At 39.4% G+C, this 16,059-nt stretch overlaps 1 pseudogene; it reads right to left on the bottom strand.

Annotated features, from left to right (window-relative positions):
* Window positions 1-248: 248 nt before the first annotated feature.
* Window positions 249-673, bottom strand: LOC102872320 (annotated as a pseudogene).
* Between the last annotated feature and the right edge of the window lie 15,386 nt (window positions 674-16,059).

Genomic DNA, 16,059 nt, shown 5'->3' with positions numbered 1-16,059 from the left:
ATTGTTTTTAATCCTATAAATAAAAATAACAATAGTTGAAAATATATTTACAGTTGGTTATATGAGACACTGAATTCTGGTTTCCCTCTACTTTGCAAACATAGTAAGAATGTATCATAAAAAAAAATCAGAGCCTAAGTCCTAGCAGTTGATAAACTGCCTGCTTATCTTTATTTTATCAAAGCAGTTAATAATGTCAAAAAGTTTGTCATTCTTCCTTTCGTATCTTCTCCCAGCTTTTCAAAGATTCAATAGAAGAAACATCCAAATGCCGCGACAACACAGAACAAACTGTCATTCATAAAAACATCATGAATGTAGTTGTCCGTGTCTGCATCCCAGAAACAGCGAGCAGCCGTGAACACTCGTTCACCTCTCTGTTCTCCAATCACTACTTGCACCACCATTTTATATCAGTCAAATCCCATTTCTTTTAATTTCTTTTTAATAATTTCTGATAATCGTTTTGTGAGCTGAGGCATTTCTTCTGCAACATATTCAGCATTTGCCAGTTCCTCCTTGAGTATAGTCCGGATACAATCTTTAACCAGAGGAGGCCTAAACGTTTGCTGGAAAGCAGGCCGCAGGATATAAGTGTTCTCGGATTTGTCTGATTTCTCAGTTTCGGGAACCGGTCAGCCACGGCGAACAACAGGCACGTTGAGGCGGCCATGGTCAGGCCGAGGGTGTCTCACGATGATCTAGTCTTCCCCTTTTCAAGATCTTAAACTACCTTTCCTGATAGTAATAAGAATGGTTGCTATGATCTTTAGCTTCAGTATATACACATATCATTTATATATGCAATACATATATAATGCATAATTTAATGCATTATATATTAAATTATAATACATATATTCATCAATCAGACAAAAATTTTCACCACTGGGCCAATGCACAGCACTATAATAGAAGAAGAAGAGATTGAGGTTGTTAACAGTTTCAGTTTTGATTCACAATCAACACTCTTAGCATCACCAATCAGGAATTCAAAACATGAACTGCACTCGATAAGTATGCTGTTAGGGACCTCTCCCGAACACTAAAGAGCAACAATATCAGTCTAGAGACTAAGGTGTAGCAGATCCAGGCCATGGTCTTTGGAATTACTGTGTATCAGAGAGCTAGACAATGACTAAGGATGACAGAAGAATAATCGATGCCTTTAAGTTGTGGTAGTGAGGAGGAGTGTAGAACATTCTGTGGACTGCCAAGAGAAAAAAAAACAGGTCTGTCCTGGAGAGGATGAAATCACATTACTTCTTGGAGGCAAGGATTTTGAAGCTCTGTCTGACATACTTTGTGCATGTTGCCAGGAGGGACCAGTCCTTGGAAATGGACATTATGCTTGAAAGGGTGGGGGGACAGCACGGAAGACGACGACCCTGGAGGATATGGACTGACAGAATAGATGTGTTGCAAACAGTGAGATTGGCTCAGGATAGAGCAGGGTTCAGAGCTATGGTGCATAGACTATTTTTGCAGGAGAAGGCACATAACAGGAACAATATATACTATTTTTTAATTGCCAAATAATTTTCTATAAAAACAAACTTACTGTAGTTCAATATTTTTATGGTTCCTTTAAAAATTTGTATACAGTGAAATATACTATTAATTAATGCACTTTAAAATGAATTGTTATTAATGTATATGTACGTACATAAGTTTGTATGTGCTTTCTAAATACCATCACCCAAGACAATATAAAATAATCAATCCAGAATTTCACAGTAACCCTTTTCACACAATGTTCATCTCCCTCCCAAGGAAAAAATACGCTACATTTTAATACTATACGATTGTTTTGCCTGTTGCTAAGTGCCATATAAATGAAATGATAAGATTTGCATCCTTTGTGTCTGGAATTTTGTTTCTTTGTTTTTCCTCAGCAAATTGCTTTTGGAAAGTATCCAAGTTGTTTCAGGTAGCTCTAATTTAGTCTAGCAGAGTATCTATAACTAAAGTCCTCTGCTATTGGTAGGTGCCTGGGTGAACTGTGACTCACAGTGACCCTGTGAACAGCAGATTTGAGTCCTGCCCTGCCCAGCGCCATCCTCACCATCTCAGCCACACTCAAGCTCTTGTTACAATCTCTGTGTCAGTCCAACTCCTGGAATGTTTTCCTCTCCTTCCCAGACCTATCCCAGAATAATGTCTTTTTTCCAAGGACTGGCCCTTTCTAATAATGTGCCCAAGTATAGGAGACAAAATTTCACCGTCCTTGCTTCTAAGGGGTGTTCTGATTGGACTTTCTTCAAATTTGCTTCTTCAAGATTTGTTTGCTCTTCTGGTAGTACATGGAATATTCATTATTCTTAACCAACACCACAATTCAAAAGTATCAATTCTTCTTTAGTTTTCCTTACTTCTTGTCTAACTTTAAGATGCACAGGAAACAGTTGGAAAGATCATGGCTTGGTTTAGGTGCAGCTTAATCTTTTTTGCTTCTAATATTTTTATTGGTTGGCATGCAGGGATTCACATGCATTGTATTTCATGCATGTACACTGTGTATTATACAATCATTCATATACATTGTATTTTGTATAATTGAGTACTATTGATACATGCTCCTCTGCCTGCTGGACAAAGCCCATGAGCCCAAACCCAGAGCTTTCATCTCTGCCTTGTTTGCCTCCATCCCACCTGTGGTCCTGTGCTGCCAGAGTCCAGCTTTGGTCTTTAAAATCATTAGGGAGAGATAATAGAAAGTTCTAGGAAGAATGGGAGAAAAAAATAGAACAAAATTCAAAACTATAAGAGCAGCCATGTTGGTCTGATAGAGACTGATGGAACCTCCAAGACTGTTGCCTTTAGATACCTTCCAAACTGGAACTAAGCTCACACTTGGAGATCACCTGGCAGTCAGACAGCAGATTGGCTGTAAAGCGAATTAAGAAAGCTCATGAGTAAAAAATTCTTCACAATGGTCAACCAGATGAGAAAAAAAGTCAGTGTTTGATCAAAATCTAAAACTTAGAAGTCAGGAAGGGGAAGGGAGAAGGCTGGGTCAGTTAGAAAACTCCAGGAGAACGCAGGAAGAGAGTGTTACATTGAGGGAACTGCAGCTACTTTTATGAAACTAATGTTATGCGTATAAATTGTTGAATGGAAAACCAAATTGTTCTGTTAACTTTTCCCCAGACCAAATTAAAAAAAAGCAAAAACCCTATGGAGCACGGTTCTACTCTGACACAGTTAGGGTTTTCACAAGTCAGAATCAATGCAGGGAAAGAAAGGGGGGGGGGAAGACAAATGAAAATCATTAGAGGGAAATAATAAAAGGTGAGTTTCCTTAAACAAACAAACAAAAAATGAGTATGGATGAATCTGAAGGGCATGATGCTAAGTGAAAGAAATCAATCGCAAAAGTACAAATATTGTGTGAAACCACTGTGATAAAAAGTGAAGAATAAGTTATACACAAGAAGAAACGTTCTTTGATGGTCACCAGGGATGGGGAAGGGAGGAAAAAAGAATCACTACCTAGAAAGTACGTAAGTGCTAATTCTTGTGAAAATAACAAAAGGTAATGAACAATATGGGGGAAGTGTGTACCATATGACCAAGGCAAAGGATGACACTGAGAAGTACTTAAGAATAAAGAGTAGTATTCCATTGTGTAAATATGCCACAGCTTCTCTATCTATTCGTTTGTTGATGGGCACCTGGGTTGTTTCCAACTCCTTGCTATTGTGAACAAAGCCACGATAAACATGGGTGTGCATATATCTGCTTAGATGTCGGTTATGGTCTCTTTAGGGTATATTCCCAGTGTTGAAATTGCTGGGTCAAATGGTATCTCTATTTGCAACTTTTTGAGACAGCGCCACACCACTTTCCACAGTGGTTGCACCATTTTACACTTCCACCAACAGTGAATAAGGGTTCCAGTTTCTCCACAACCTCGCCAGCATTTGTTGCTTGCTGTTCTGTTAAATTTTGCTATTATGACTGGGCTGAGATGATTGAAAAACAAAGAACTCATGTAATATTATTCAAAATGGATGACCCTAGAGGACATTATGCTGAGTGAAATATCTCAGTCACAAAAGGACAAATACTGCATGGTGCCATTGTTGTAGAATGGGACTGACATCAGGGTTGGGGTAAGACTGAGAAAAACTGGATAAATTATATATACTGCATTGAAACAGATGAGGGAGAGAATAACTTAAAAGCAATATATGATAGGGTACTATGGTTATCACAAGAGTCCAGAACTAAGGTTGCATAGTGGAATGTACTTGGGGCAGTGGGAGGGGTGCTGGGGGATTGTATACCAAAGAAGGAATTTTTCTTTTGCTTTTCAAAGAGAGGAGCAAACTGGGGGTGGGGGTGGAGGTGGGGGAGTCTGGGCAGGGAGAAAAGTGCAACAATGAATGAATGGAAATCCAAAATCTCTGTAAGTGTTCATTAAAATGAATAAAATTTTTTAAAAAAGTAACAAGAAAAAAAGAATAAAGAGTAACAGCAACAACCAAAAATAAAAAAAACTGTAATCATAGTAAGTGCTAATATATTGTTTCACTGCAACAGTAGTAAGAATAGTAAATTGTGAGGACATACATAGATAAATATGTATGCTAAGTAGGCGAGGGAGATCGTAAAAGACTCACATGCATATATATTGGTATGGTTGTGGCTATTTCTACATATATATTTATAAATGCTACATATATCTACAAACTAGAACACATGGGGGTGGGGTTATAGAAGCTGCTGAGACGTCAGGTCTAACCTACTGGGTGTGGAGCCTGTGAGCCACAAGCTCTGTGGGCATCTATGTCAATTGTCAGAACATGGTTTATAAGGTCAGTGTTCTACCTCTTAGTGTGGTCAGTAGCAGCTGGGATGCTGAACGTTTACAAGTGTCCACCTAAGAGTGTCTGTTGATCTCTTCTCTCATGAAACATTGGGAGAATGAAGGAAAATGAGAGCTCAAGGAAGCAGTGAATTCAGAGGACTAATGGCCACACGAACCACAGCCACCTCTAATTTGAGATCAGAATAGCTGTCAGGACTGACCACTCTGACCAAGAGCACAAAAGAAGAGGTTAGTGAGAATTAGTAAAAATATATAATAAAATTTAAAGAAAATCCTAGCCTTACAGGTCTGAAAAGACTGGAGGAACTGTTAAGACTATTACCTTGAAACGACCTTCTAACTTGAACTGAAGGCAGTCTTGGGAATTACCTTTCAGCCAAATAGTGGATCCCGTGCCCATTGTTTTTTGAGTTGATTTGGACTCAAGGTGACCTTCCATTGCATGTTATGGTAGACCATTTTACAGGAGGAGACAGTCTATCTTTCTCTGCTGGTAGATTAGAACTGCCAACTTCTTCGTTAATAGCTCAACTCTAATGAACTATACAACCTTAAGACAGGCTTATGAAGTAAACGATAATACCCATGAAGAATGGGCTCCTTAGATCAGTTAATCACATAGTACCAAAAGGGAAACTTTTGTCTAAAACCAGAGATGAGAAGTCAGGGAGAGACAGAGAAACCAGAGAAAGAAAAATTAGAAGATCCAAGGAGGAAATGAGGAGGGTATTGACATACTGCAAGTATACAGCCAATTTCATGAATCAACTTGTGTATATGAGTTATTGATCAGAACAACACATTTGTTATATAAAATTTGACCCAAATCATAATAAAATGTAACAAAAAATATACTCAGAATCTTATATAAACCCAGGAATTACTTCTGGATCTTTAAGAAGCACCCTGGGAGTCTTGTTAAGATGTAGATACTAACTCAATACACGTGAGTCAGAAGTGCAACTTCTCAGTAAGGATTTGAATTGAATGAACCAGTTCAATTCTCTGTTTTGAATCCACCAAGTACTCAGTGAGAGAAAGATAGAGTATAATCTGCTTCCATAACCAATTACAGACCTCTAGAAACCCTTTAGGGAAGTTAGAGGGACAGCAAAGGAGAGGAAGACCCTCAGCCAGGTGAGTTGATGCAGTGACTGCAGCAATGACTTGAGGGTGTCAGAAATTGTGAGGGTGGCACAGGGTAGGACAGGGTTCATATCTGTGGTTCATAGAGTCACTGTGAGTTGTGCTCTACTTGCTGGCACCCAAAAACCCAACTCTGTCCTCTCAGTTGCTATAAATTGGAATCAGTTCAACAAAATTGATTTTAGGTGTATTTGTGCGGTGGGAGCATATGAGACATATATTTTGTAAATCTTGTCTCTCAGCCTGTGACTTGCTCTTTTTCTCAATGCTTATTTATTGGAAGTGTTTAACTTTGATAATGAAAGTTTAATTTGTCACCTTTTAAAAATTGTGTAGTGCATTTTCTATCCTTTCTAGAACAATCTTTCCTATTCTAAGATGGTGGGAGAAAGATGGACAATTGCTTCCTGTGTGACATGTAGCCTCTGAATACCTGCTGGAGGGCCAGCTATGAATTGTTTCTGACTGAATGGTGTATAAAAACAACAAACTCTTAAGATATAAAGATATTTTACTTTCTTTTCTTCTAGAAGGTTTCTAGTTTTAGCCTTTGCATTTAGGTCTGCAACACATTTCAAATTTATTTTTGTGTGTGTTGTAAAGTAAGAGCTAAAGTATATTTTTCCAGTTATTCAGAACTATGTGTTGAAAAGACTTTTCTTTCTCTATTAAATTATCTTGGTGGTACCATGTCAAAAATCAATTTACCAAAGTGAGTCTATTTCGCACTCTATTCTATTGATTTATTTATTTGTCCTGATGCCAATACCACAACTACTTGATTTCTACAATTTTATAACAAGTACCAGAGTCAAGTATGTATGTTTTCTGTCTTTGCTCTTCTATTTAGAGTATTTTGGCTCTCTTGGGTCTTCACATCTCCTATATATTTTATAATCAGCTTGTTTATATTTGCAATTAAAAATCTAATGAAATTTTGCCTAGAATTACACTTTAATCTATGGATCAATGTAAGGATTATATTAGGTCAAGTTGCCTAGGAAATAGACTAAGATTTATATGCAGGAGTTTTATTAGGGAGTGCTCTTACAAACAGTACCATGAGGGGTGAGGGGAGTGTCACCGACCAGAGGAAGGAGTTAAAGTGCATTTTGGGTTGGACTGCTAAGCAAAAAATTTGGCAATTGAAATCCATTAGGTGTCAGAAGCCTTGAAAATTGGCTTTTCTAGCCATCGTGTTAGTGCCCATTGAGGGGCATTGTCTCCACCTACCTTAACTGTGGACACATGATCTTGCAAATGATCAACAGCTGTAGGACCAGTGTCAAAGAAACACTTTCCACATGGTGAGAAACGGTGTTGAAGGTGGTGGGAGAGGGTGAAGAGATTATGGCACTAAAAAAAAAAAAAAAAAAAAAAATTAAGGCCCAAAAAAAAAAAAAAAAGATTATGGCACTGCTTTGAGAGGAACCAAAAGAACCCTGGAGATGGCGTCACAGTTAAAGTTTTGGCTTATTTGCTGATTGAAGGAAAGGCTAACTTGTAATTGCTCTGAGATAAAGTTTGCTGATGACTGAGGAAACCAGAGGCTTCTTGCATTTGTGCTGCTGAACTGAAACCTGGACTTTCACTAATGAACTGTCTTACTGTTAAACTCGCTTAGGACTGTTGAACTAAACCTGGACTTATATTGGTAATATTCTTTGTCTCCCTCACACCTAACCTATCTACCTGATAAACCACACAGCTGTGAGAAAATTCTGTAAGTCAGTTTGCAGTGAACATTGAATCCAATTATTGGTAGGGGAAAAAATTCAGGAACAGATCAGGTGGCATGTCTGACCATGTAGTTGTTTGTACAGTAGTATGGATGTTATTCATGGGAACAGTTCTCCTTTACGAAGCAGGCAGAAGTCAGACTTAACCTCTCTCCCATCGCATCTGCTTCTTTCCCAGCCACTCTGGGAGAAAGATGAGGCAGTCTGCTCATTAGGATTTGCAACTGTGGAAATCCAAAAGAGAGTGGCCATGTGTTTGAAGTGGTTTCTGTGTGCTCTGCAGTTGGCGTGGATGGCCCTTCATATTTGTCCCATCTTGAGGCAGAGGGTTATTGACTTCTTGTCCCTCAAAGTGGCTGCCACTGAAAGAAGGCTGAGGCCATAATCTCAAGTAACAGCTCTCTTCCAGTGAGGGCAAGGCTCAGAAAGGGGCTCACCTGAGAGCCACTAGCTGTCAACACTTCAAGCAGCTGGGAAAAGAAGGCCTCTGTTCTCAAGGGAGGCATCTGGTGGTACAGCACAGTGTCTGGCCAAGCCCAAGAATGATGGGCAAGAAAATAAACATCTTAATAACATGGGTTTTCTAAGCTGTGAACAGGGCATGTTTCTCATTTGTTTGTTATTTTTGTTGTTAGGTGATATTGAGTTGACAATGACTCAGCAACTCTGTAAACAATAGATCTGACTCTTGCCTTATCCTGCACCATCCTTACCATCTCTGAGACGCTCAGGTTCATTGCTGGAATCACTGTGTCAGTGCATCTTGTTGAGGGTCTTCCTCTCCTTCTCGACTCTGTACCTTTCCCAGAATGATGTCTGTTTCCAAGGACTGGCCCTTCCTGACAACACATACAAGGGATGTAAGAGGACGTTTCACCATCTTTGCCTCTAAAAAAGCACTCTAATTGTACTTCCTCCGAGACAGACTTGTGTGTTCTTTTGGTAGTCCACAAAATATTCAATACTCTTAGCCAACACCACAATTTGGAGGGATCAATTATTCTTTGGTATTCCTTATTTATTGTTCAACTTTCAGATGCATAGGAAGCAAACAAAAATATCACAACTTAGATCAGATACACCTTAGTCTTTAAAGTAACATTTTGCTCTTTAGCACTTGGAGAGGTCCTTGACAGCATATTTTCCTAAAGCAATATGTCTTTTGATTTTTTGACTGATTATCATTAGTATTGCATTTGGATCCAAGTACTTCAATCTTTCTCCATTTATCACCTATGGGTCGAGTAGTGAAGATTTTTGTTTCCTTGATGTAGATATAATCCATATTGAAGGCTATAGTCTTTGATCTTCTGCATTAAATGCCTCAAGTCTTCTCAAAATTCCATAAACAAGGTTTTGTCATCTGCAAAGTGCAGACTTCTGATGAGTCTTCCTCTAGTCCTGATGTCACATTCTCCTTCATATATTTTTCACCTACTGGAACGATCTGTTTGGTGTCCAGATTGAATAGGTATGGAGAAAGAATGCAGTTCTGATTCATACCTTTCCTGATTTTAAATTATATAATGTTCTCTTGTTTAGTTTGGACAATTACTTCTTGGTCTAGGTATAGGTTTTACATGAGCATAATTAAGTGTCCAGAGTTCTTATTCTTAGTGGTATCCATCATTTGTTATGTTCCACACAATGAAACTCCTTTACATAGTCAATAAAACACAAGTAAATGTCCATCTGGTTTTTTATTTCAGCCAGAACCATCTGACATCAGCAATAATATATATCCCTTGATCTATATTCCAGTGATAACTCTCATTTCACTTATTTAGGTCTTCTTTAAATTCTCCTAGTCATGTTTTGTAGGTTTGGTGAATATGTCTTGCATGCTTTTGTTAAGTTTTTGGTAAGGATTTCACATATTTTTTACAATATTCTAAAAGAAATGTAAAAATTCCATTTTCAGCATTTTGCAATTAGTGCACGACTAGATAATTTGTCTTTGTGTGTTGACTTTGTACCCTAGAACCTTGTAAAATTAATTTTTTAAAGTCTTATAGCTTCTGTTGGAATTGTGATGTTGAACACTGTGACACTTATGTGTCAAATGTGATAGTGGTTACCCATGGTGGACAGTGTTTGGTGGAGCTCCCTGATTAAAACAAGCTTGGAAGCAGGAGTGGCATCCACTTCTGAAATAGCTTGCCTCTGGAAACCCTATGAACTTGGAGAAATGATAAAAGTTATACAAGTGTGTTCAAGTCTTTCGGTCATAGGGTCACTATGAGTCATCTATGACTTGACAAAACTTAACAACAATATTCAAAAATGGCCATGAATCTAGTTGCTGGAAAAAAAAATACATTTTTCACATCACAGTAACTTAAAAGAGGCATCACTTATCTCAGTTTTCCATGTGTAATTTTAGGAATTTGAATCCAAGTGCAGTTGAATTACTCTCCCTCTCACACTAGGCACACTTCAGGATCTAACAAGCCTGCCTTCAGCCAGGCTACATTTCATTCTGGGTTCAGCATCCTCCAAACTCACCTACCTGGTGGTTAGAACAGTATTCTGTTCCCTGTGATTGTAGGCCTGAGGCCTTGCTTTCTTGCTGGTCATCCTTTGGCGGCTGCTGTCAGTTTCTAGATTTAAAAACCTGTGCTCACTGCCATTAATTTACTTCTGACTCTTAGCCTACCCTTTGTCAGATTTCCAAGGCTATAGGGTCTCTATGAGTCACAGGCGAGTCAACGGCACATAACAACAACAACATAAATCATAATGGCAGACTATCAATCATTCTCCTCAGAACAGCTGGTAAACCCGAACTACAGGAAAGGAATGACTTCTGGGTTGGCAGCACAACATGCCACCAGAGCTTCCTCATCTAGAAGTTTCTTGCAATTCCTTGACACATTACCCTCTCAAAAACATAAAATGGGGATATGATTAAGACCAGCAAGAACACTTAAGTTCAGAATCTTATGTATAGAATGTAATCACAGGAATTACTATTCATCCTTTGCCACATAAAAGAATCTAATCAAGGGATTGACCAGTCCTTCTTTACCTTATTCTAATGGTCTGGATTGGTAAGTCATAGGTCCCATTCATACACAGGAAGGTGCATGCGCAAATGTCTAATGCAACAACTACTGTCAAATGGACTGCGACTGATGGAAATCCCATGTGTGTGAGTAGAAATGCAATTAATTTTCATAGTTTTTAATCACTGATTTTTTTTTCCTTAACAGTAGATTAACCAAAACTTTCTTCTCAGGTGTATTAGGGAAGTCTCAAACCCACACCCCGGGATTCTAGGATTTCACTATTATTGTTGTCATGTGCTTTTGAGTCTGAACTGGCTCAGAGCTGACACTCTCAGAGGATTTTCAGCAGCTGTAAACTGCCCAGGAGCAGATTTTCCATCTTTGTCCAGAGAGGACTTTGCTAGCAGCCCATAAAGGATCAATGTGTTTTACTTAAGGTGGAAGACTATTTTCTTCAGATAAACTGTTTCAAACACATCTCAAACAGACTGAAGCACAATTCTATTGATTGAAGTAAGGGTGGGGCTGTTTGCAAATTAGAGTTAGATCATCTCTTAACCCACTGAGAAACAATTAGCGGGGAATGAGTGTTACTGATTATGAAAAGACACCTGGCAAGGAAATCAAGGTTCTTGTTCACTTAGGTAACCTCAAGTATAAACCGAGGTCTGGTTGCCTAGAAACACAACCCAATCTGGGACAAGCCTGTGCCAATACTTTCCTTCAAATTCAACACTAAAACAAGGAGTGCTAACAATGATAAGTTGAGAAACAGATCCGTGGAGTTACAAATGAAACATAAATGAACAAACTACCATCAGGGCTTCAACATGTTGGAAGCCTGAGGGCAGAGGGGGCCGACTGGGTGAGAAAGGTGAGATCAGCAGTCCACAGTACAAAAAATACATGGGCCTGTAGCCCCAAACACCCCCTTTCCCATGCCCCCACATGGCATTGCCTTCTGCCCCTCACTGTTCTCACCACTGTGTTCTATTTACACTTCTTTCTTAATCCCTCCCTTAGTTCTCACCTTAAAAAGTTGTCTTTTCTGCATTTTGTCACAAACATGGACCTGCTTTCCTTTGCACTTTGACATGTGTTTCTCCAATGCCCGTGCACGATCTCCATCTTAATCTCTTGCCATTTAATCAGAACCAACTCATAACTGACCCTCCAGTAGGTATACAAGACTTTAAATCAAAGATTGCCTTTCTCTCACAGAGCTCTTGGTGAATTTCAACTCCCTGTAGACCTTGATTCAAATCCACCAGTTGTTCTGTGAGAGAATGATGGGCAATCTCCTCCCATGCAATTTTCTGACTCTGAAAACCCATGGGAGGGTCAACAATAGGCCGATTCTGACTCAGTGGCACACAACAACAACAATAACATAGGTCAAGCAAGCAAAGCACACCCATGCTTGCTCTCTCTCCCTATTTTTCTCTCATTGCCCTTATAAGTAAGTCAGAGCTTACTCATACCTGACCCTCCAATAGATTTTCAGAGGCAGTAAATTGCACAGAAGGAGATTACCCATCTTTCTTTCACCAAACAGCTGATGGATTTGAATTACCTATGCATTGCGATGGGAAAGTCTGCTGTTAGGGACCTCTCCAAAGTTCTGAAGAGCAAGGTGTCTCTCTGGAGACTAAGGTGTGTCTGATTCAGGCCATGGTCTTTGCAATCACTTGTTATGCATCAGAGAGTTGGACAATGACCAAGGAGGATAGAAGGAGAATTGATGCCTTTGAACTGTGGCGCTGCAGAAGAGTATTGAGGGTACCATGGACTGCTAGGAAAACAAACAGATTCATCCTGGAGAGGGTTAAACCGGGCGGCTCCTTGAAGGAAAGGATTCTGAAGCTCCGTCTAACATACTTTGGACATGTTGTAAGGAGGAACCAGTCCTTGGAGAGGGACATCATGATTGGGAGGGTGGAGGGACAACGCAGGAGGGGTAGGCCCTCTATGAGGTGGATTGACTCAGTGACTGGGGTAATCAGGATGGGTGTATCAGAGACAGTGTGATTGGCACAGAACAGAGCAGAGTTTAAGGCTGTTGTACATAGGGTCGCTATGAGTCTCAAGCAACTTGATGGCACATAACAACAACAACAACCTTTGGGTTGGCAGCACAACGCCTTACCCACTGAACAGTACTTCTCAAATGGGAGCTATACTGTCCCCTAGGGACCAGTGGCAATATCTGGAGACATTTTTGATGGTCACAACTGGGGGGTGTGTTAAGGGTGTGCTACTGACATCTAGGAGGGAGAGGCAAGGGATACTATCAACAAGTCAATCTTCAACCCCTAACCAAGACTATAGACTCACATTTCTTAGGGGAAAAAATACATCTGGGGCGTGGAAGTGAGGGAAGACTGTCTCAATATGTTCTTTATGGAATCAATGATGGGGGAAATTTCATTGGGAAATGAAATTCCTAATGCTAGGAATTTCTCAGGGTGAAGAATTTGTTTTCTCAAGTCCTTTTGCAAGAAATACAGTTGCTAGTGGAAGAAAGTCCTGACTTTGATATACAGCACTTCCTAGAATTAAACATGAATTTGAAATATATTAGTCTTGATTTTTCCAGGGAGAAGAGCAGGTAGGCCAATGATCCACCCATCTAGGCCTTCATTGAGAAGAGTGTGTGTTTTTTCTGGTCCCAAAGCCACCTTTAGATGTTTTAGGCCAATAATTTCCTTAATGGCACCCAGTGACCTAGAAGAATGAATGTGCCTTTAAATAATGAGTTTTATGACCTCCCCAAAGGCCCTAATTAATGTGGCAGTTGAGCACTCTAATGTTGGAAACAAAAGTGGTGGTTTTAAAAATACTTCATTCTTCCTGTTGAAAAACAATTCTCAGATTACCGTCTTTCTTGTTTAAAGGCATTCCTCCTGTTAAAAAAAGGATACAATCATACAAAAAAATCATAAAAGGGCATAAACTTTGTCTAGAGGTAAAGAGTAAGAATATCTTACTATATGTAATATTTTATTCTGCCCAGAGTATTGAAAGAGTCTTGTGATAAGATGGCTGGTAGATATGATTCGATATTCTAGGATAATACTTGGTATTTCACTCGATATTCTAGGATAATACTTGGTGTTTCCTTTAGCCAGTTAACATTTTATTATTCACACAAATTTTTATGAAATCTTGTTGGAATTCGCTGAGATGTTAAGCTTTTACAGAAAGAAAATGGTAGACTATAAGAATGTGTAAAACTTGGCAGTCTTTCCATTTAGTATTCTTTAAAGTTGCTTAAGTTGTTCCAAGTTTTTTCACTCTTTGTTTGGGACGATCCCAGGAAATAGTTTATTCCAGAATGGGACTTGGGGAGACCTCAAGGTGGTGGAGACCACAGTAGTGAATAACGTCTAAGAGACGTGGAGTCAGAATTTATTTTAAAATCAGAAAAAGGTCTTACAACATTGAGGACAAAGTTTGCGGCCTTGTTGTTCAGAATAATTAAGTGGAGATCAGTCCAGGAATGTGGCCTCTTTGATCCACACAGCTGTAGAAGGTTCTGGGAAGAAAGTCTCCTCACTTCCTGTAGCTGTGGGTTGCTCCACTGGGACTTCCTGTCATAGGCTGTCCTGCAGGCTCCAGTGATTCTCCCCTAAACTTTTCTTCCTACCAGTTTCCATCCTGTCTCTAAGCAAAAAAATGAAAGAGTGAGCTCATTGAAATGGATTCCAAAGATATAGTTTATGGCAGAGCTGCTTTTTAGAAAATACAAATTCTACTGAGTAATTTTCATTTTAGCTCGTAAAAAAATTGAGGCAGAAATGAGGAAGAGGGACTGCCCTTTAAGAAGCCAAAATAGAAGTTTTATTTAATTCAGCTTCCAAAATAGAGTCCCTGGGTGCAGCCCATTGGACATGGTTCCAACTACTGTGATAATAGAGGGCAAACAATTTCATTTTACTTGTATATGGTACTTTCCTTTTTAAACTTGGCCTGGTGTTCCAACAGAGGAAATTATTTTGGCATTGTGAAAGTGTGCATTTCTGAGTCCCTTGAGAAGTTTTTAATTGAGTTTCATGGTGCTTTCCACTTTTAATTTTATTGTCACAGACGTCAATGTTTATTTAATAGTACATAGAAAATGTATTGTCTTGTTAAAGAAATAGTCTAAAGGCATAGAATTACAAATCCTCTGAGTCGATTGCGATGGTATAAATAAGTAACACATGCAATTTTATAGGCTTACTCTTTCTCACTTCCAAGTAAAGCACACCTAAGAGTAATTCAATATTTTGTGTTGATAACATAAAATGTAAACAAAAAGGCCTGCTCTGGCCATAAAAGTTTGAAGCTACTGAATGATGATAATGCCTTAAATTTGTAAACACTTCAGCAATTTTCATGTACTTTATGCATATTGTTCCTGCTGATTGCCATTGAAAAGGAACTGATCCATAGCTGACCCTCCAGTAGATTTTTAGAGGCAGGAAATCTCATGGAAGATGATTACCCCTCCTCTCCTTTGGAGCTGCTGATGGGTTCAAACCATGTACCGTTAGGTTGACAGCACAGCTATTGCCACTAGGCTACCAGTGCACCCTTTCTTTATGCATATATTCTCTTATTTGAGTTTTTTCAACAGTGATTCCATCAAGAAGACCTAGCAAGCATTACACAGTAGGTGTGTATGGTATCTACATTTCAAATGTGGAAGAGTAAGATTTTTTAGAAATTGTTGTTGTTATGTGCCATCGAGTCGTTTGCTTCTCATAGTGACCCTATGCACAAGAGCTCTAAACGCTGTTCTATCCTGTGCCAACCTAGCCATCTCAAACACACTTATTCCCACTGCTCCAGTCACAGAATCGATCCATCTCATTGAAGGCCTTCCTCTCCTTCGCTGCCCCTCCACTCTGCCAAACATGATGTCCCTCTCCAAGGACCTGTCCTTCCTTGCAATATGCCCAAAATATGTCAGACGAAGCTTCAGAATCCTTGACTCCAAGGAACATTCCGGCTTCACCTTCTCTAGGACAAACCTGTTTGTTCTCCTAGCAGTCTATGGTATATTCAACACTCTTCTCCAGCACCAAAGCTCAAAGGCATCAATTCTCTTTCTATCAACCCGATTCACTGTCCAACTCTCCGATGCAGAGCACATAATTGCGAAGACTATAGCCTGGATCAGGCGCACCTTAGTCTCCAGCCTGATGTCTTTGCACTTCAGTACTCTTGAGAGGCCCCTCAAAGCCAACTTTCCCAATGCAATTCATCTCTTGATTTCCTGGCTGCTGTTACCAAGAGTCTTGATTGTGGAGCCAAGCAAACTAAAACTGTTAACTATCTCAATCTCTTC

This window comes from Elephantulus edwardii, unplaced genomic scaffold (genome assembly GCF_000299155.1).
Source record: "Elephantulus edwardii isolate Elephantulus edwardi_28Jun2011 unplaced genomic scaffold, EleEdw1.0 scaffold00001, whole genome shotgun sequence".
Classification (NCBI taxonomy): Eukaryota; Metazoa; Chordata; class Mammalia; order Macroscelidea; family Macroscelididae; genus Elephantulus; species Elephantulus edwardii.
Note: the sequence above shows the minus strand (reverse complement) of the source record. Positions and strands in the feature narration are given on the sequence as shown.